Below are 22,955 nucleotides of genomic sequence, written 5' to 3' on the forward strand. Positions count from 1 at the left end.
TTTTACATAAAATTATATAAACACAGAATAACAATATTTTTTACTGATAACCTTGCGACATAGGTAGATACAATGAGTTACTTTGCTCACGCTTGACGTTCGTTTAACAGATTTACGTCAACAAAAAATAAAAACTTTTCAAGGTGGCATAAAAAGAAAGCTATTTTAATGTGATAACTACCTGTTCAACGCCTTGACTTGAAGTGAACAAACAAAACGTCGCAACCAATAAGACCCAGGGGCGCCGGCTCAATGTGGCTTGGGGGTGCTCGAGTCCCTTCAACTGAAACGTTGAGGGATGTCTTAATTTTTAGCGACAGCAGTACCACAGAATCACATATTGCTAATATTTACTGGATATTGTAACGTAAATTTAAGTACGTGATTGATTTACCTATATACAATTAATTATTGATGAATTTGTAACAGTCCTTTTATACAGGATGCATACAAGGTGATTTATATCCAAGTTGCGTTTTTTTTTAAATAGAACCCCCTGTATATTATTGTATATTTGGATCCCTTGGTCAATTTCGTTGAAAATATTCTTAGGATATAGCCTAAAGAGTTAATCAACATCTCCCAGATAATTAATTTTAAATCTGTGCTTTAATAAACCCATAATCTTCCCCCACGCAGTAATGGTCAACCCTGTAGATTGATTTATAACAATTCAATATTTATCACTTACAGATACGATTTATAACACGACCGCGTACTTCATTATTTATCACATCGATATCGATGGTAAAACTGAGACTAAAGACCATTTCTAGAGAAATCTCGAATCAGCATATCACATTTCATAGAATGAATGAGTCACATCCGCTTTCATTCTTTATCGTCGGTGACTAATCCGTTATCCCTTTCGAATTATTCTTATAGAGATCCATACTTTTAAATTATTATACAGAGCGGCCCATACTAGTGTGATACCACGCTTAATTATTTTGTTTTTAAGAAAGACTAATTACGCTATGGATAGTTCGTCTTTGTGGATTTAAATTTAATTTAGAGAATACTAGATAAAAAGCGACACTAATGCTTTTATTTAAATTATTGACATTGTTATACAGTTGCAGATGTGTTTTTTGTGTACAATTTTCTTAACGTTAGGAATTATTTTTGGGTTTATTTTCTGTATGAAATTTGACACATTGGTTAAAAGTAATTGGGCGCAAATAAAAAAAATAATAACATTTTTTTATGCGATAAAGAAGTATTTTTAATGTACATAAATTTGCGAAAGTGGACGTGGTTCGCTATAACGCTTGTTTATAAAAGGCAGTGTTGGAAGGGAAGAATGGAGATTTGTATACGTGTGGACGGACTGTGACACTCAAGAGCGTTCTGCTACGCTCGAATTTCTATCCCCGATTTGAATGCATAGTTTTTGAAATGTACGTCATCGTAGTCTTGTAAAGTTAATTAAGTGTGTGAGTTACACTCGTGTCCAGTTGAGTTAGTCAAATTCGTCTAAAATAAAATTGAAAGTGGACCTAGGTATATCGTTTTTTTTTTAAATAAGTGCACTGAATATTATCATATGAACCAACTATTTATAGGCTAGCGCCTGAATTCAATTAAAAGAAGTCCGCATAACGTTTGAAAAGTTGTTTATTATTTTCCTCTACGGGGTTTGGTGAACATTAAATTTGTTGTGGGTAAATTTGATTTAAGTAGTGTTGGAGAAAGTTATGGTTTAATTTTAGATTTAATATTTTCTGTATCTCTTTTGTTAAAAGTTTGTCACGTATGCTTATTAACCCTGTAAGTTTAGAGTCACTTGGAATTTGGGCAAGCCGAGTGGTTATTTTGTCAAACAAAAAAATTGAAAAGCTGTTTATAAATAATAACAATAACAATAATAACAAAAATGTTAAGCCTGCCCTAGCCAGATTTCGGAATTTACCATTGTTTACGAGTCTGCTAAAAATATATTATAATAACACAGAAAATTATTACTATTGAGGATGTTGCTGTTATCAATTTAAAGCAACATAACTATGTACTTATAACATGTCTATAATGTCTAATAATAGGTATGGTATTACGATATATCAACATTTCAAAGGACCGAGGGCGTCTCGCGGGGTCGGTGGTTTATCACAAAGATTTGATGAAGCTTTGATTTTTAGCGCATTTTCCAACGAAGGCAAACATATCTCATATTGTAAACATTCTGCGCAGTGCCAACTTCTTATTTATGAAAGTATATTTTCGAAATAGATGCTTCTAGTAAAGAAAAACATTTCACATGTAGTAAAAATCGAAAACTACAAATGTCATTAGCAATTGCAAACATATCGCACACAGAAAAAATCAAATACGCGCATGCGCTAACTGCAAAATGTCACCTTTTTTACTTATGAAAAATTTTAACCATAGAAGCTTCTAGTAAAAACAAACATATGGAATATAGCATAAATTAAATGGGCGCATGCGCGAACTGCATACGAGGACAAAGATAATATTATTCTAGTTGTTTTCAACAAAAATTGACACGTGTGTTCACAAACCTAGTAAATTCGTGTCAATGTTGAACAAAAAGCCTTTCGTTCAACATTAGCACGATCCTATTCCGGAAGCCGCTCGCATCTTAAGAAAACCATAGATTGTAGATCGACAGAAGGTATGCTGTGACCGGCAATCTTTCTTGGCGAGAGTAATATACGAATCGCTCAAGTAGCCTGTCCTGATTATACAGTCTGGCTAAGGCCCTGGGTTTGTGCTGCCCTGCCTCGGGGGGTTATCCCCTGAAACCCAAAATCTAATCACTTTTTCCGTTAGCCACGGCCTATCGGTATATCTAGTATAGTTTGAGCTTTATAGTCAAAGTATTTTTGAGTTATCGAGCGGAGTCGATATTTATATCTTTTTTGAGACGCCGGATCAGTTTCAAGCTTTCGAGGAAGCCAAATTTTCGTATTACATCCAAAAGACTAATTAAGTACCTACAGAACATTTTTGATACAGCATATTTCCAAGAAACCTCCGAAGAAACACACTACACATTATGTAAAATTTGAAGTTAAAGTCGCATTGAAAGATAAGAGAACCGGAGGAGAGTTGGAGGCTTGGAGCTAGTAATATTATTTAAAGAACGTACATTGCAAGTATCGCTTCACATTTTTCTTCTGCAAATAACGTGACTTGTGTTGACAAAATGCAACACATCCTGTGGTTAACCTAATATGTTAACTTAATCTAATATTAAAAACATTCCATCCAGATAATACAATCAGCGACAAACAAACACGTCAAACTGCCAAACGACCATCATTAAAAGTATTTTTTCCGATTGAGAAGCACAAACATCCTACTCATCTACAAAATTGACGTTTTAATACACGGATTCACGAGGGCATATAATCTAGCACTTGAATATTGAGGCTATAAATTCATTGATGAAATTGACGTGTAAATAAAGATCTCAATCAAATGATACAAAACAAAGCAAAATTTATCACACCACCCGTGCGTGATTGTTCCCCTGGTACACTAACATACAAGTGTACAAAGAGACGCAAATTCGTCAGGTTCGCGCAGGTGACCCAATAGGATAGATAACAAATTTTTTAAAACCGGTTATAACTGTTCGTATACCTCTACTATAACTTTAAAATTTTAAAATGATATTTCAACAAGATAAATCATACTGCAAATTTATGCCATTTAAATTGTAGATTTTTATTCTAGCGCCAAAACGCTGTTTTGTGTCATGGCTGTGACGTCACATAACCCCAGTTTAAAAGATTTCGTGATGAATTATAACTACTATACGTGGTGCTCTACCATGGGGCACACCTTGTCGTGGTGGTAGGGCTCAGTAGTCACATTTTTCTGTGGCGCAGCTAAGTATCCCAGGCGGGTGATAGCTAGACATAGATGAAGTCTGATATGTGCAATGCCATCAGAAAAGATAGTGCCATTTGAAACAAGAAAGTTTCGGTATCGTTCTAACCGGAAAAGCAGCCATCTTGAAAATATTTTTAAATGATTCATTTTTTGACCGTTTATTCAAAAAAGGAAATGGGTCCCGAATCGAAATTCCTAACCGTTCCTGAGATACTTCTAATGGTCCACTTAAGAACACCACCCTGTATTATGTATAATACCATATGGTAGCTATACATAATATACCAAAACTTTGTTTAATAGCACTAAACGTAACAATAAAAACAGCTATACTATATACATTTGCTATACTACTCTAGGTACTACGATTATCTATGATAATTTATGCTTAATAATGCAGGCAAATTTGACAGAAGCGCATTACGTACTTATTTAATATAGTATTATGTTGTACTATAATGCTATAAATACATGATTATCGCTAACGACATGGGTATTAATAGTAGCTAATGGCTTAACGTCTATCAATTTTGTACGTATAAGTTTTATTAGGTGAACATGTTATTTCAAAACAACTATAAATTGACAAACAGATTTGTTCTAAAAATAAAATGATTAATACAATTTTCCTATACGGGTACATCGATTCCTAATTAGTTGCCCGTTGCTAGTTCTTCATCTATATTTATTTATTCGTTGGTGTATGAAGCAGCCGCTAAATAAATTCTTCTAAAGCTATACATCACTTTCCAATTAGAAGCGGTACCAAATTCTTTAATTATAGACAGCTGGAGTGGTACCCTAGAAATATATCGATCATTCCATTAATCCGGCTTTAAAAAAATAAATATCAACAATGTAAGTAGGTATCTCAAGTCTATTCATTGGCACGCGATATTAACAGTTCTTTAGTGTAAATGTTCTCTAAGGCATAAAAGGTCTTGTCTTGCTCAACCCTGGACAAGTCAGTGATTATCATGAATACCTAGGTATACTTCATTGCACGTACCTACTCATAAAACTAAAACATAAGTGTGCCTCTGCTGGAATGTACATAGAAATTGGAACAATTGCAAAATTATGTGGTTTTAGATACGAAGAGGGAGGTTTGGTGGCAGATGTAGTACTTAACCCCGCAACCCCAGCTGCTTTGTCTAAAAATTATAATATGCACCTTTGCACCAGATTCAGGGCTGTGCTATGTCCTGTACAGAAATATTTGAAATAAAACGATTTTCATTAAAAAAGGTACAGGTAACTATAGGGTGAGACAATAAATTGAGACCTAACGTTCAATGTTTTCACGTTTGTTAACTTCTCCAATAGCGGAAATTTTTGTTTATTTCAAATTATTCTTGATTTTGTATAATTTATGGTTTATAATACACCTACATTTATCTAATAATCATTTCGATGTTTAATTTACTTAAAATCCTTTAATTTTATTTCAGAATGAGATACCAAACCCGAAAATATTCTGAATATCCAGTGTTCAATGAAAATTATCGCCATTGGTGCCAAAGTACACATTTTTTGTAAGAGCGAAAAATACATATGAGATAATGATCCGATGAGTTAGTAACAAGGGAGGAATAAACATTGCCAAAAAGTGGACTGAAGCGCCCCGTCGTGTCAAGACCGTAAGAAAATTAGTTTTCCCGACGCCTTGAAATAAAAAAAATTCACTTGGGACGCATCATCAAGTAAAAATCGAATCGAAATTATTTTCGCGTTGCTTTGAAATACATTTGTAATATTTTAATACCTACCGGATGACTACAAATGAATGTCCCAATTACAAATTTTAATTGTATGAGTTTAAATTAAAAGTGGCAGAAATTGAAAAGCAACTCAAACGATCTTAGTAGTCCGGGAGGTAGCGTCAAATTTTTATGAGAATTTCCAGTTTCTTATCGATTAGTTTTTCGTACAAAAATGAAGAAAACGTATGTTAGCTGGCGCGACCCCGTGACTTAAGATTCCGAGAGCGTGCGCATCTCGCAAGAAAAAATAGATTTTCGGAGCATTTTACTGTAGTTGAAAATTTTCTGGTAGATAATTGGTAAGATTTTCATGACGAAAAAAAATGTTAGCTGCGAGATCCCTGTGATTTAACATGTTAGCTGCGCGCATGTTCATGTATAGAAAATTGGAAAATTCGGACTATTATACTGGAGCTGAAATTTATTTATGTGATAGTTGATGGAATGAGAACTGTATAAATAAATGTTAGCTGATGCACAGGTGTGACTTAACCTGTTAGCTGCGCGTTTGAAGTGCAACGCGCGGTGAGTAGATACGCGGCGCGTCGCTTGGATTCAGCAGGATATAACGCTAAAGTCATTGAAATTTTGATGTAATAACAATGAACAACGATTGTAAGCTCGTGTGCAGTATATATATATTCATAAATTTCATAAATGTAAGTCGTAATGTAGGTACTTTAAAATCCGATTTTCATACAAAAGAAACAAATATAAAACAGTGTATATGATCGATTATTCAGAATCGGAATCACTTTCTTCTTCCTGTTCGTCAGTGCTACTTTCCGACTGATCTTCAATATCAGAGTGTTCTTCATGTTCCTGGTGATCATCATCATCATCAGATTCTCTGAAAGTATCTGAAAAAAAAATACAATTTCATAAGTTTCAAGCATTATTCAAATGAGCATTGGGCAAATCTCAAATTACCTTCTATTTCAGCCTGACTACTTGAGATTTCATCAAGTTTCGGCAATTGATCTCCTTCGAACCATTTAAAATCGTATCTGTTCTCCTCTTCTACCCATCCAAAATCCTTTGGAGATGATAGAGTTGGAGTACGAGAGTGTGCGTGAGTCCACAATTGAGCACTATAAGATGTTCGGAGGATATGTTGACGCAACTCGGACTTGCACGGAGGTAGCAATGATCCTTCGAGATTTTGATCTAATTTCAGTAGCTCATCTTTATCGCTAAATTTGTAGGCTTTCATAAAAGTCGCTGTACGCGATACATTGATATCGTCTTGAAACTTGATGAAATCTCAAGTAGTCAGGCTGAAATAGAAGGTAATTTGAGATTTGCCCAATGCTCATTTGAATAATGCTTGAAACTTATGAAATTGTATTTTTTTTTCAGATACTTTCAGAGAATCTGATGATGATGATGATCACCAGGAACATGAAGAACACTCTGATATTGAAGATCAATCGGAAAGTAGCACTGACGAACAGGAAGAAGAAAGTGATTCCGATTTTGAATAATCGATCATATAAACTGTTTTATATTTGTTTCTTTTGTATGAAAATCGGATTTTAAAGTACATTACGACTTACATTTATGAAATTTATGAATATACATATATACTGCACACGAGCTTACAATCGTTGTTCATTGTTATTATATCAAAATTTCAATGACTGTTAGCGTTATATCCTGCTGAATCCAAGCGACGCGCCGCGTAATTTACTCACCGCGCGTTGCACTTCAAACGCGCAGCTAACAGGTTAAGTCACACCTGTGCATCAGCTAACATTTATTTATACAGTTCTCATTCCATCAACTATCACATAAATAAATTTCAGCTCCAGTATAATAGTCCGAATTTTCCAATTTTCTATACATGAACATGCGCGCAGCTAACATGTTAAATCACAGGGATCTCGCAGCTAACATTTTTTTTCGTCATGAAAATCTTACCAATTATCTACCAGAAAATTTTCAACTACAGTAAACTCCTCCGAAAATCTCCTTTTTTTTGCCAGATACATAGGCTCTCTCTCGAAATCATAAGTCACGGATCTTGAGCAGCTAACATGGAAATTTTTTTTCGTCAACATCACAAAGGCCTATACTGAAAAATTCACCCTCGGTATAATGGTCCGGTGAAATTTGACGCTACCTCCCGGACTATAGAGATACGTAAGTGGAAATATCTACCGATTAGTTGTTTTCTTACTAGTGTGCCGCATACACAAAATGGCGAATTCTGAACGTAAAGCGTTTTGTATTCTGCAATATGCTGAAAGAGTGTCAGTAATTTTAGTGCAGCTTTTATTAATGTTTGGTTCCGATCCTACGTGTGCCAAAACATGACATTTGCCGCAACACATATGATACTGTAGCTATACTGAACATAACCTTAAAATGTTTATTAAAAGCAATTATGTAAATAACATTTATTAGTTTCCAAATTATTTGAAATTACATAGCAAACATTAATTTGTAACTGAAAGGTGATTTACTCTCTTCTACAAATTGAATAATGAGCAACAGTTGCGAATTACAATAATTGCTCGAAACGGTCACCCCCGTTAAGGAGACCACTATCTTCTTCATATTTTCGAAACCTGCATGTTGTTGCTGTTGTGTTATGTTATGAACAGTCTCTTCAATGGTGTGTAAACGTTTTCTATAAATTCACGTTCAGTTCGCCGGACGGCCATGGACTGTCAGTAAAGGCAAATATACCGCATACAGTAAAAATCAGACGTCCGCATGCGCAAATTGCACAATGCCAACTTTCTTATTGATGGAGATATTTCTTTGAAATTTTAACCATAGATGCATCTAGCAAAGAAAAACATAGCGCACATATCTGTGGCCTCTTGGGATGTACTAATCGTGGCAAATGTGCTGAAGTTACTCCCCTTAGGGCGAAAGTTTATTTAATTTATGTAGTATGAAGTTATTATTACCTATACTAGCAAAAAAGGACTAAATTGTGTTTTGATCAAGAAATAGACTTAATAAATTTCCTGAACAATAACGTAATTTATGTTGCGCTGGTAGCGTAACTTCGCAACAGCATTAAAGTCAATACATAACTTTTTAATTTTTTAATTTTTAGAATCATCAAAGAAATTACGCAATTGAGTAGCGAAAATGACGACTGAAACAAAACTTAGTTTCGCAAATATAATTTAGGAAAGTGCGGTAAAAACTACTATTGCACAATGTTACCCTACAATTTTTTGGCGCATTTTTCAACTCATGTTTATGGGCACTGTCACCGTCCGTCCGAGGCTTTAACTACTCCTACAGTTTTAAATATATAATAATAATAAATTATCTTTTATTGGACAGTATAGGTAAAATGTACAATGCGCAATGTATGTTTAGTTTGTTATTTATGCATTTGGTACCTTATAGATCTGGCACTTCAACCAAGAAAAATCTTGACGATTAATGTGCGCATGCGCAGACTGCGCAATGTCAACTTTCTTATTTGTAGAGAATTTTTTTTTTCTTATGTCTACTAACTTATACTACTATCTTATATCTACCTACTTTAGAATTTAGATGTAATTAATTTTGTAATTTGTGATTTTGTAATTTTAACCACAGATGTTTCTAGTAGAGACCAGTATATCGCCTATTGTAAAAATCATATGTGCGCATGCGCTAACTGCGCAATGCCAACGTTCTTACATACACTTCTAGTAAACGAAAACAGCGCTAAAGTTTCACGCTTTAGGGCGAAAACCTGTTTTATTTTTTCTTGTGCGTCTTTATATCCGTGCCTAGCATTTGGCTGAGTCGCCATCACTTTTTAGAAATTGTGAACGAGGCCGCCAGCGACTTAGCTGCAGCGTTTATAGTCGAGTTCAACCTAGAACAAATTCGGGACAAGCAAGCGATGGCCGAAATTAGTAGTCCCCATATCTTCGAGATGCGGAACATCCTGAAAATTGAGCCGCCATCTTGGATTTTCATGTTTTTTGCTAATAACTTTGTTATTATTATTTTTTTCGGAAAAAGTCAGGAAAGGGAGTTTGTGAAGCTTTAAAATACAAATCCAATGCTTCTTCATTTCTCGCAATCGATTGAAAACTAAGGGAGTTATGATTTTTTTATTGTATCAATAATCGCACTATACAGCATTCGCTGTGTATACTATACGACAGTGCAACACTCCCCCTCCCCCGGACATGAGCAGAGATATGTGTAATACCCCCCACCCTTACTCCCCCCTCCTGCCCTCACCCCCGTCCCCGCCCATCTGCCCTCACTTCATCCCCCTTTTCTGGTATAGTTGATCTAAACTAATTAAAAAACTAAACATGATTAACGTATATTTATTTGCAATGGACAATTTAGGGTAAAGGTTCAGCATCATCACTTTCTGGGTCTGAGCTGTTGCCGCAAAATGGGCTCCAAGACATTGGGCCGTATGAATAAAAGTAAGCAAATGCTTATACTTGCAAAATTCAAAGTAAATACTCGTAACTGCCCCTTCATACTGGTCTGTTTAGCATGGTTTAGAAGCGCTGCACTGCGTCCTGTCTTTCTGTTTAGAAGCGCTGCTAAGTCGCCCAGTGCGAAGGAGCACTTACGAGTATTTACTTTGAATTTTGCAAGTATAAGCATTTGCTTACTTTTATTCATACGGCCCATTGTTTTGATTCGTACACCAGCCAAAGTCTCAAAAGTAATCTAGCAGCATGCGATGTAGGAGGTAATGTTGCTAACTCAAAATAATTGGTAAAGAGATTCTGCCTTGCCACGACTTGGTTGTACTTGAGTCTTGATGTACCGGTAGTCATCGAGCGTTTTGCATTTTTTGGCACCGTACCACTTCAAAATAAATGCTTCTCCTTATTTGAGAAGCTCATCCATTCGGTAGTTATTTGAAAATATTGCCCCAGGCCAGGAGGGGGCGATAAACTAAAATTTGGACTGAAAATTGTTCCAATGAATTTCGCCTATCGGATAAATCGAATTATTCGTGTATAGTGCGATTATTGATACAATAAAAAAATCATAACTCCCTTAGTTTCCAATAGATTTCGAGAAATAAAGAAGCATTGGATTCGTATTTTAAAGCTTTACAAATTTCCTTTCCTAACTTTTTCCAGTTTTTTTAGCTGCCCGCATGTTCATGTATAGAAAATTGGAAAATTCGGACTATTATACTGGAGCTGAAATTTATTTATGTGACAGTTGATGGAATGAGAACTGTATAAATAAATGTTAGCTGATGCACAGGTGTTACAAATTTCCTTTCCTAACTTTTTCCAAAAAAAAAAATAATAACAAAGTTATTAGCAAAAAACATGAAAATCCACGATGGCGGCTCAATTTTCAGGATGTTCCCCACCTCGGACATATGGGGACTTTTAGTATGTTGAAGAGCATTATTGGTACTACTAATTTCGGACATCGGTTCTTTGTTCTAGCTTTGAGCATATATTACTCTTAATTTTACTCGACAATTAGTACGAGTAGCTTCTTTCTACACATATATCATCACTCCTCTTCCCTTTCTTAATAGGCCAAATTTGTGATCAAATTGGAAGGGAATCTGTTAAGAAAATCGAAAGAAATACCGTTTTCTTCCGTCAGTCCCTGTATCTAGCAAGCAAGTAGTAAAACAGTCCCACTTGCGCAAATGACTAAACTTCGTGCTTTAGACGAATTGTAACTGCAAATGCCATTGTTGTACTTGAATCGAAAACCCAATTAAAAACTTACTTTGCGCTTGTTATTAAAATTTTCAAAAAATCTTTAAAAAATAAAAGATTTATTATATGACAAATTTGTATTGTCTTCACAATTTTTGGAAACTTTACACAAAACGTAGGTGTACTTAAACATAATATTCTGATATCACATTTATAACTTTTGCTCTTATCTGTTTAAAGTTCATTATTGATTCACTTCTATTTCACATTAATTATTTGACTAGTAGATACCTATCCTTTGTCTGTCAATAGTGTTTATTTACTTAGAAAATTATTCACACACTCGGAATCCTACCTGCTTCTGCACGTCATAGCAAATTTTTCTTAAACATATAAAAAGCAGGTCATCTAATGACATTATCCGTTAGCAAATACAATAAACTAACGTCGCTACGTATAGTACGTTATATGCATAGAATTTCAAGTTTTTCAAGGACGATAGATGAGAAACTGCACTCGCCTGTCCTAATTTTAATTTAGCTCAAAAAAGGAGACACGTTGTACGTATTTCAAACAACATAATCCTGAGCAAAATGTAATTGTATTATAAGTTGAGAGTCCAATATGTTCTCTCAAGATCCACGTTCCCAAAGTATGTATCTTTCGATGAAATTTTTTCCATTTCTCGTACAAATGCGGAGGTGCGTAAAATTCTAATCTCATCCAAATTTGGTATCCATGGTCTTTGAATAAAGGAGTAACTAATGTTACTTCCTAGATGAAAATTAGTTTAGCTCGTCTTTAAGTATGTTGCTGAGAAGAAATTAAGATGAAATGGTAGGACTTTGAGGATCTCAAACGGTTTGACTCAAAGGTTGCACCAATCAACTTTTTTTATATGCATATTTGAATGTTCACGGTACACTACGTTGTCAGACAAGGAGACGAGATTGGATTTTAGGATTGGATATGGATGCTTTTAGATCGCGCCAAGCCTGGAATACTAATTTTTCCAATTAATCCCTTCGAAAATTTCATGCCTGAAAATTACGTATCTATTTCGTTCATTGTATTTCCTAACGCAATTAAAAACCATCTTATCAATTGCATTAGTGATGTACCGGTATTGCGTACTACGCCGGTTGTGTCATTATGCTAACAAATATCATTTGATGTCGTTCCGCCACATTTCGGAATCGATTTTATGTACTACTGAAATTATTGCGTATTAAAATATTCGATTTTCTGTGAGACACGTGGGGCGATAATTTAGATAATAGTATGAAGGTTTTATAAACGTTATACACTGGCGCACTTAAGTATACAGCGCGATTGCAAAACCTTTATTTACTACCTGTAATTCGATAAGGAATCAATTTTTTGCGAATATTTATGACTTTTCGTACCACCTATTGATGGTATCTAATCATTTATAATCCTCCTGGACAGCAAATAATTTAAGAAATTGGGACGAAGGCGTCATATACTTCCAAATAAATAACTACAATGTGGATATAAGATAGCGCAACGCGAATTACAAATATTAATTCCGACCAAGGTTTACGTCATATCCGATAACTGAAATGCATTAAAGCACGCGTACGTCTGCGTTGATAATCAATTTCAATTTCCCTGTAACTATATAGTTCAATTCCTGTAATCGGTAAGTAGTTTTTTACGCTAAAGTAATTGAAAACGGTATCTTAAAGTGTAAATTAATTACCTTTTATCACGTAAATGGAACACCCAACTACTTACGCATTCTGGGGATTTAACAGCATTTAATGAATATGGATTCAATTTAGCTCAATCAATAAAAAATGACAAAGACTTTGTTTGCATATGAGAATGACATTCCAGTTCCAGGTACGACTGTAATGAGGTTGCCAACTCGTTGAGACTGTGGTTCCAAATTGGGCGTGTTTGTCTTTATTCCAAGAAAACAAATTCAATTTTTAATGATATTCAAAAAATAAAAATGTATTTTTGGAGAATTCAGATCTTCGGATTGAGAGAATAAGTGAAATGGAATAAAAATTACAGCCCCACTCTGGAAGTCATAGCGTCTGGCATTTTAAATTTATCAAAAATAATGAACTCGAGTTCATTATTTTTTTTCCAATGCCGACACGTTTTTATTGAATTTAATCCCTAATTTTTGTGCATTAATAGGTAATTTTAATCCCTAGGGATTAAAAAAATTTTAATCCCTCATTTTTGATTTCTTGTAAAACATTCAGAAAGTAGGTACCTAGGTATTCATTTTCTTTATTTTCAGAACAGGTAATATGAAAAGCACAATTTATAAAGGGCCTTGGTGTACATCCAGCTCTTCCTATATAATGCCAAATAACTGAGTTCTTCTCCGCCTCAACAATGGTAAAAACTCTTGACTTTTAGTTTTTGTACCTGGAATTCTAACTACCAACATCGATTCTCCATCTTCTATGTAGTCTACGTTCATTTTTAACAATTCCTCTGATCTGCAAGCTGCAACTTCCTCCAATATCCATAATTGTCACAATCTACAACCACAAACTTTGGAAGCATGAGCGTGTACAATCGTTATTACAACTTAACGACCATTGGGACAACTAACTAATACACACTTTAGTCGCTTGGTTATAATATACTGTAATGCGTTTGCGGATTCGAAGAACGGGGAAAAACAAATTTCACGTTTTAATGAGATAAATTGAAAAATCTCGACATATACTCGTACACTATGTAAACTAAACTAAGCTTACCCCTGTAACTGTGGTAGAATTGGTGATTGAAAATTGTAGGTACTTTTTTATCACTCCCGGTTTAACCAAAACTTTTTTAGCAATTAGCTTTTTTGCAATCATTTAAAATATATATACAAGGCGCTTCAAAATATACCGGTAAGCCACTGTGGTCCTATTTGGAAAAACTAATTTAAGTATATAAGACTAATTTTGATAATTTAGAAATTGTTTAAAATACCTGTTATTGAATACATTAATCAAAATGGATTTTTGTATAGTAGTCTAATTCAATGAAGAACGTTTTTGGTCCATTCATCGCTACCTAGATCAAAAAATAAAATTGAATTATTTTTTCGATCAACCTCGTATACATTACGGAAAACAATTAATCATAAGTTGTCTGTACCTATTATCAAAAAATATACAGGGTGTGCTATTTAAATTTCAAATATAGAGTAACTTCCGGCCAAACCGGACGTACCTATATTTTACGAGAATCCAATTTGCTTTGCTTATAATATCACCCACCAAAATAATATATTCGGAATGACAATTCTGCCAAACTTACAGGGGTTGACATTTGGTTGACATACGGTATTCCGATTTAAACGCAAAAGAAAACTCTTTTATTATGATCTGATACCCCTGCGAGAGAAAAGAAAAAAATTACTATCATCGGATTTATAGAGAATGGAACAGCAAAAAAATTGATGAGGAACAATTTAAAACTAGTGCCAAGAAGAACGAACAAAAAAACAATAGCTGAAACAATATCGGAAAGAAGAAATTCAATTGATATTCTTATTTTTCAAAACCTGGAAGGATTGGGGTTTAACAAAGGATGTAATATAATAGAGATATTATACAAATAAAGCAGTGACTGATGTATAAAGACAGTGTGGCCATAATACTCCATGTCGGCCATGTTTTTTCTCCAATTTACCAATACTGAGTGGTTTAACCGAATTAATAGATTTTGTGACCATGGCAATTTACGTAAACTCAATGATATAAATTGGAAACAACACAGTAGACATAGATTATATATGGGCACACTGTCTTTATACAGTCATTGTACTACGACTCTCCAACGAAACAAGAATCAAAAATGTCAAAAAACAGTTTTCTAAGATTGTGAGAGGATTCAGTTGCTTAAGAACATGAAAAAGGGCGATTCTGCCGTATTCGAGAGAAAAAACATCAGAATTTTTCCGATAAGACGATACTGTTCCACGACCAATGCAGGGTGCTCGAGACTCAAAGAGTGCGACAAGTGATCAATATATGTGGCTTTCAGCTCAAAAACACTTATGACGACAAAAATTCACAGTTTCACTACTAGTATAAGAACTTCGGCTTTCTTGTCCTCACGTGTCATGCCACTCTAGTTTTTAGGTTAACTTATAACCTATTCGTTCTTACTTCTTACTTCTCACCTCTCGCGACTTTGTAGGGAGCAAATGTTGAGGTAGCATGTTCTGCCGTTTCTATAATCTCTGGCGGAGTGCAATCCATGTCGCTATCAGTTTCAGTCATTTCTATTGTATACACAATTAATATTGTTATATTTTGTATTGAAATAAAAAACTTAGCATACAGTTTTTTAATTAAAATTAATTGCAATTAACTTTTTCAAATTTTGAATTCAAAATGACAGATAATAGTGCAATGGGTCTGAAGTAGATGGCGTTACGAGCGATGGCGGGTTGTATACGTATTAAAATTACGTTCATCGAATATGTAAATTATGTTACACGTGGTTTAAATAAAAATAGCGAGCGTAAATCATTTTCAATACATGTACATATACGTATATTAGGTAACAGCATTTGCATTGAATATGCAAAAATATTTGATATGTATGTATAAAAATATCTTATAACCTGCAATGTAAAACGATGTCAATGTGACATATCTCCGTGATTGTAATTTTTTAATTGACCAACTTTCAAGGTCAATTTCTTTTTGGTACTAGTACCAAAAGTATCCACTTTTTGTACAGTTCCCATGGTGAAAGCGATTAATCCGCAAAACGTCAATTTTACGTACCGAACACTGTCACAAAATAGCGTCTTATTCAGGTGGTTGGAGAAATAGTTATTTGTTTCATTAGTACAAAAAATGTCAGTTTTCGGGACGAGGAAGATAGTTGCTGGACGACGCGTTAGCGGAGTCCAGCAACCTTCCGAGTCCCGAAAACGCATTTTTTGTACGAATAAAACATAAAATTTTTTCTCCAACCCCCTGTACTTCAAATTATATTCGAATTTACATTCAGTCACAGTTTCACTACTATAGTATAAGAACTTCTGCTTTCTTGTCCTCACGTGTCATGCCACTCTAGTTTTTAGGTTAACTTATTACCTATTCGTTCTTACTTCTTACTTCTCACCTCTCGCGACTTTGTAGGGAGCAAATCTTGAGGTAGCATGTTCTGCCGTTTCTATAATCTCTGGCGGAGTGCAATCCATGTCGCTATCAGTTTCAGTCATTTTATTGTATACACAATTAATATTGTTATATTTTGTATTGAAATAAAAACTTACCATACAGTTTTTTAATTAAAATTAATTGCAATTAACTTTTTCAAATTTTGAATTCAAAATGACAGATAATAGTGCAATGGGTCTGAAGTAGATGGCGTTACGCGCGACGGCGGGTTGTATACGTATTAAAATTACGTTCACGGAATATGTAAATTACGTTACACATGGTTTAAATAAAAATAGCGAGCGTAAATCATTTTCAATACATGTACATACGTATAGGTAACATCATTATTTGCATTGAATATGCAAAAATATTTGATTTGTATGTATAGAAATATCTTACAACCTGCAATGTAAAACGATGTCAATGTGACATATCTCCGTGATTGTAATTTTTTAATTGGCCAATTTTCAAGGTCAATTTCTTTTTGGTACTAGGACCAAAAGTATCCACTTTTTGTACAGTTGCCATGGTGAAAGCAATTAATCCGCAAAACGTCAATTTTAGGTACCGAACACTGTCACAAAATAGCGTCTTATTCAGGTGGTTGGAGAAAAGGTATCTGCTTATTTCAGGAACGGTGAAATAAGTGTGAAGAGGTCGACGGTATGTACCTATGTGGAAAAATAAATTTTGTTTTGACTTAGATTCGTTTTCTTTCCTACCTAGGTAGATTACATAAAAAATGAACGAACCTAAGAAGAAGAAATCTTACAAGGATCTAAAACGTTGCGCAGTGATAGCGATTCCAGTTTAGTTACAGTCTCGTTATTCACCACAAGCATCCGTATGGCCGTATCCTATTGGTTACTTTGAAATATCAGGTTTTAATAATATGCGTCGGCGCAGACCCATTTAAACGTTATTATCTGTAAAGATATTTCAATGAAATTTTAATTGCAGATACTGTAATTTCATTAGTGAATTCGGAGGCATGTTTAAAAATTGGACCATGTTAACCATGCGCCATTGAGCAAAAAATTGTGTTTGAGCATGCGCAAACCAATTTATCCACTTAACGCATGTTTTACCAATTTAATGAATTCGACGATTTGTTCATTTCTCTATAGGTTTTTTCCATTATACGGTTGATCGAATTAACCTTGTCTTTAATAAAACATTGCAAATATACTCGTACTTTTGAAGTTTGACTTAATTTCGCTTGCTGTTTAACTGTTTTAACCGGTACATAGGAATCATCTAACACCCATTTACATACTAATAGGTACTTATTGTAGTTGTAAATTTCCGATATACAAGGTCGCATTCGTTATTGTCGACCGATGTACACCCATCCCATATAATAGTGAGACGAACAATAACATCGATATGTAGGTAATATTATTGTTATAGACAGGCCTTGGACGTAGGTATGAATATTGCAATATGACATGTGGAAATATTAATTAAAACGCAAGCTTGCCTTCGTATCGCACACGATTTCTAAATATTTAAATAGGCGCTCAATCCAATCGATGGTGTACGTCTCGCCACATTTAAGTGCAATTCTTGTAGGCTATAATTGAGCAAGGGCTATTGTTTAAGTACACTTTTGCTGACAATCTTCGAGAAAGTGCCAAGCTCTTCAGTCAGCATTTTTACTCCGAAGAGAAACCAAATTCAATCTGCAACTTCCATATGACGAGTTATGTCATCACATTTATGATGCCTTACTTACTTTCTACACCGCCAATTGTTCTCAAAAATAACCTTATTATTTAAATGTGAAATATTGCTCACGTCCTTATATACTTTCTAGTACGTGAAATGTGTAACGTATTAGATGGAACAAATATTTCTTTTAATCACGTTGTTAATAGGAGAAGAAAATTTATAATAAGAACTCTTTAAAACCGAGAAGAGATGTAGGTTAAGTTGCAAAGAAAAATGATTATATTTCTTATGGTCTAGTTAATCAGTTTATATACCCACCGACATCCACAGTCAGAAAATATTTTCTAAAAGCAGCAAGTGAAAGCATTTATTCCAACTCTTACGTAATTGAATCGAAATTATTTTTATTTATCTTATACAAGTGCAATGGAATTTATAAAAATTTCTAATCTATTTCAGTTACATAAAAATCGTAAAACACAAGCAGTGTTCAAATTTTTGAAATTGAGACATGAATTGTAATACGAGAAGTGCACTGACCGCGCGGGAGGTCTTTTTACGTGAAGTCCAGAAATGCGTGAAGTATTTTATTTAAATATCGGTATGATAAAAGGAGGTTATCTCATTGACACACTTTTTCGCGGTCGATACTTTTAAATAATGATGTGCTAGGTTGCACTGGTTTAGTCTATATTTGTAGAGCTTTATTACACTTTCCGCGTTGAAAGTAAAAATTTTATTGGCTATTGAGTACCGGAAAAAGTATCGAAGGAGATCGTTCAACAAAGGAATGTTGATACGCTCGAAACCTTTCCATATACGGAAAAGTTTATAATTAAATTATAATCTTCCTAATGGTATTATGGACAGGTATTTGACCCAAGCGTTTATAGGATGTATGGTATCGTTAAGCATTGTGTTCTACAAAGCCACTGGCTCTTCTATCTAAATCTAAATCATTAAAAGGTAGCGAATAAAAAAATGAATCAAAAATACTTTACAATGTTATCAGAATCGAAGGTGCAGGCTCTACAAAAGAATCGATAGCTTCGTAGTGATCTCGGCTTGGTACTGCAATCTTGACTTAGCCTATACCTATAGTTGGCAACCCTGGGCACCTAAATTTCATTTCAAAACGACAGACGTTTCGCACCATTTTCAAATCTTCGTAACAGTCGACTCGGACTGGATGGTACGACTGGAACTCCTACGTTTGTGTAATATTATGGCGTTTCTTTTTATGTGTTGGGACGTGAGACACTACCGGTATATGGTTCGTATATTATCGTACATCGTATCATAACAATGAATAAAGAATACTATTCATTGTATCATAACATGCGTGTGCGCATTAATTCCAACCGATTCCAACAGAATACAAACCGTGTGCGGCCGTGGCTTGTGTTGCGTGCGTCGCTTGTGTCTCAATGTGCGCCTCGCCGTTAATTTATAGTTTTGTGCGTAAAAAAAGACAAGAACAAATGAAAGATATTACGCATACAACAAAAGGCCAGGGAAAAAACCTTCAATGGGCAAAAAACGTGGCATAATACATACACAAAAGCAAGAAATAAATCAACTACGGCAACAAAATGTAAGAGAAAAATCCGCAAATCAAACATCTCAAATTGTACAAATAAAATCAGGTATTGAGTAAATGAAGTTAACTAAATTAATAAATCGAAACACAAGAGATATCATAAATGCACATGAAAAACAAGATAAATCAAAGTAGCACAAAAAATATCTATGGTCAATTTAGACAAAACAAAACAACACATATTAAGCTAGGAAAAACAAAAACAAAGTGATTTTCCTTGACGAGAATGCACTACTACACCGAACATGAGAGAGTAAGGAATTGGTCGAGTCGTATGGCTGGGAAGCGCTAGCTCATGTGGCGGATGACTCATCAGAGTGCTAAGACGTGATACAGCAAACAATCGGAGCTCATCCACTTAAGATCTTCTGCAGGGGCAACTCTAAAACGCAAAAATTCTGTAATTGGGCGCAAGTCTGTTGAGGGTCCAGAACAAGAGAGGGATAATAAATAAATAAGAAATAAACGGTTAGTCGAACAGACAGGGTAACATCACACATAATATACAAGGTGGTCAAACGAAAACGGACGTTTTTTATAACGGGTAGTACGTGGAGTCGTGTGATCGGTCAAGGTCGCAGACACCCTCAACTCTTAGCCCACACCGGGTAGTTTAGTTGCAATGGAGAACTGAAGTTTGCAACATCGTGTATGTGCCGTTGAAGAATTGACTCGTAATTAAAGAATTACACCAGAATTACACCAGCGGGCAACGAAAATGTTACAGTGGTGTGCAATATCTAAACTCGGAATAATAGGGCCCTACATTTTCGAAAATGAACAGAGCAGGCAGTAACGGTCTACTCCGCCCGATACCTGGGGAAGCTTCAAGAATGTTTAATCATCTTGAAGCAAATGAGATTGACGCTGGCAGCAACTGATTTCAACTGGACGGGCCTACAGCTACAGCTAAAGCTTTTCCCCGATAATAGATCGTATCCAGATTTATCAGCGACCCTGTATATAAACGTCAAGGGTGGTCTGTGTACTGGTTAGCGAAGTATGTAGACTACATGGTTCGATTCTCAGTCCCGCCAGGTTATTTCCGAGGCGATAATAGCCTCTAAGGAGCGTATTGCTAGCCACACTGCCTTCTTGAAATTCACAGATCCGACCGAGGCTAAAATAAGTGGCTCAGCTCATATCAGGGGGACTATTATTATGAACGTCAATTGTATATGGAGGAAGAGATCTTAACAAAAACAGTAAGGTTTGCATTAAACGATGAAATTACCTTTCATCAGGCCCTGTCATTTATAATCGACGTGCTGTTGATCAAGGAGAACTGTTCAAAGCGTTCAAGACTAGGTAATTTGTAAAAATGTAAAGGCTCCAATCAGATTACTCATCTGATGTCTTAACTGGACGCTGTAAGATGTAGTGAAACACTGGAATATAAATTTTGTTTCTGGTTAGTTGTTATCTGTAATCGATATACCTATTTAATTGTTAGTAGTGGTAGAAGTAGCACTAGAAAAGCATATGGTATTATTACTATTACTAATAACTAAAATAAAAATAAATAAATAAATAAATCAATAAATAAACATTTTATTTGTGATCGTTTAATTTCGTCGATGAACGACACAAACGTTAGACTACATTTACGGTAAAATGAACACAATATCGTTACTATTTGTGATATAACTTGGTAAAAAAACCTTTATATTAAAGTATAAATTATGGTACTAATGCTGAACAATGCCATATAAACGTGAGGTGTAAACATTATCAACGCTATTGTATTCCGAAAATCAATACCTGACAATGCTCACTTCTACTACTATCTAATGACACATGCTATTTTTACCTAATGTTTATACAAGGTGGGAAATGGAAGGTTTGGAGAACGTTGTTAATTATTCGCCGCGCAGTAGGTATTTTATGGATCTTATCTTGTGGTTTAAATTGAAATGCTTGAGTAATGATTTCTTTGATATTGCTTTTGCTTCAATTTAGTACCTACAAATAATTTATATACAGACCTCATCGTGCAAGTTAATTTGTTCATTATAATAATAACATAGTGTATTTCTTACACTATGATAATAAGTGTATACCAGGGTGTATACGATATAAACATTTGAGGTGTCTCAAAAGGTCGCTGTTTATGATGTTCTCCTTTAAACGTTTTTGTTGATATTGTTTACAGTCGTGCTATTTGTGCAAATTCGCACACCTCACCTTTGGGTAACTTTTTGTGTTATCATATTTCCCCTTACGTAAACTTGTTTCCATTTGCAATCCTTCAGATCGACCTTTTTCCGATAGGCGTGTTCGTTTTTATATTTGCAATGAAATTCAATTACCTGTATAATAGTATATTGTTTAACAAGGACGAGAAGTGAATTTTCGCTGACAAATCGAAAGTTTGACTAGCGCCGAGTAAACACTAAATTTTTTTTATTAGTATGCTGGAAATTTTTGTATATTAGCGGCTAGTCAACACAGGCATAGAAATCATAAGAGGCAGAAAAGTGGAAAGAAGGCTTTATTTCTCTGCCTGTTTTCCGCAAGGTTGTTTTATTAGAAAGGTTGTCTGGTAACTCTAAACCAATAGCATGCTTGCATTTTGAAGGCGGGAAAACGTCATCCGGAATACACATTTAAAATTGCTCATAGGTTACAATGCTAATAAAAGGGGTAAAAGGTAAAGGGGTTTTTGCAGTATATTTTTGGATTTATATGGGTATATTTATATAAGGGTGGATCTTATATTGGAAATCTTGGAAGTTTATCGACTTCCACCTTTGAAAGCAATCAAAGTATTGCAAAAATGAGTGTGGTGCGTAAGCTATTTTACATTGCACGAGGACTTGTGAAAATGTAATCAAATTAATTTAGAGGTGGAAATGGATAAAATTCCGCGTTCTACAAAATAGGAACCACCCCTATGTACCAATACCTAGCCTTTGGGAATTAAAACTCTATACATTCTTTAGCGGATGACGGCAAATAAAATGCTGTTGCGTTTTATGGAATATGTATATTTATGTCTTACTAACCTATAATAGCACATTTTATATCTGTGATACGCGGGCATAAAGTACCACTTTATGCCCTAGGGCATTAAGTATCACCATAGTAACTCGTTTATACTTAATGACAAAACAAACAAATATTTGCAAGTAATTGAAAATTAGAAACGTCAATTATTAATTGTCAATACCTACTAAAGCACAAGATTGGCCTTATTTCGTATAGTTTCTGGAACTTCTTGCTGATTCACGATGAACTGAATTATTTAAAATTACGTTTGACGTTTGGATGGTTTCAA

At 34.7% G+C, this 22,955-nt stretch overlaps 1 protein-coding gene across 1 annotated transcript in view; it reads right to left on the reverse strand.

Moving 5' to 3' along the window:
* Positions 1–4,548: 4,548 nt before the first annotated feature.
* LOC116167460 overlaps positions 4,549–22,955 on the reverse strand; it is a 38,423-nt gene continuing 20,016 nt past the window's right edge. The window contains exon 2 of the mRNA XM_031482825.1: positions 4,549–4,659. The gene's annotated coding sequence lies outside the window, so the exon portion shown is untranslated. The remainder of the gene's footprint in view (positions 4,660–22,955) is intronic.

Source organism: Photinus pyralis, unplaced genomic scaffold (assembly GCF_008802855.1).
Source record: "Photinus pyralis isolate 1611_PpyrPB1 unplaced genomic scaffold, Ppyr1.3 Ppyr1.4_LG3b, whole genome shotgun sequence".
Taxonomy (NCBI): domain Eukaryota; kingdom Metazoa; phylum Arthropoda; class Insecta; order Coleoptera; family Lampyridae; genus Photinus; species Photinus pyralis.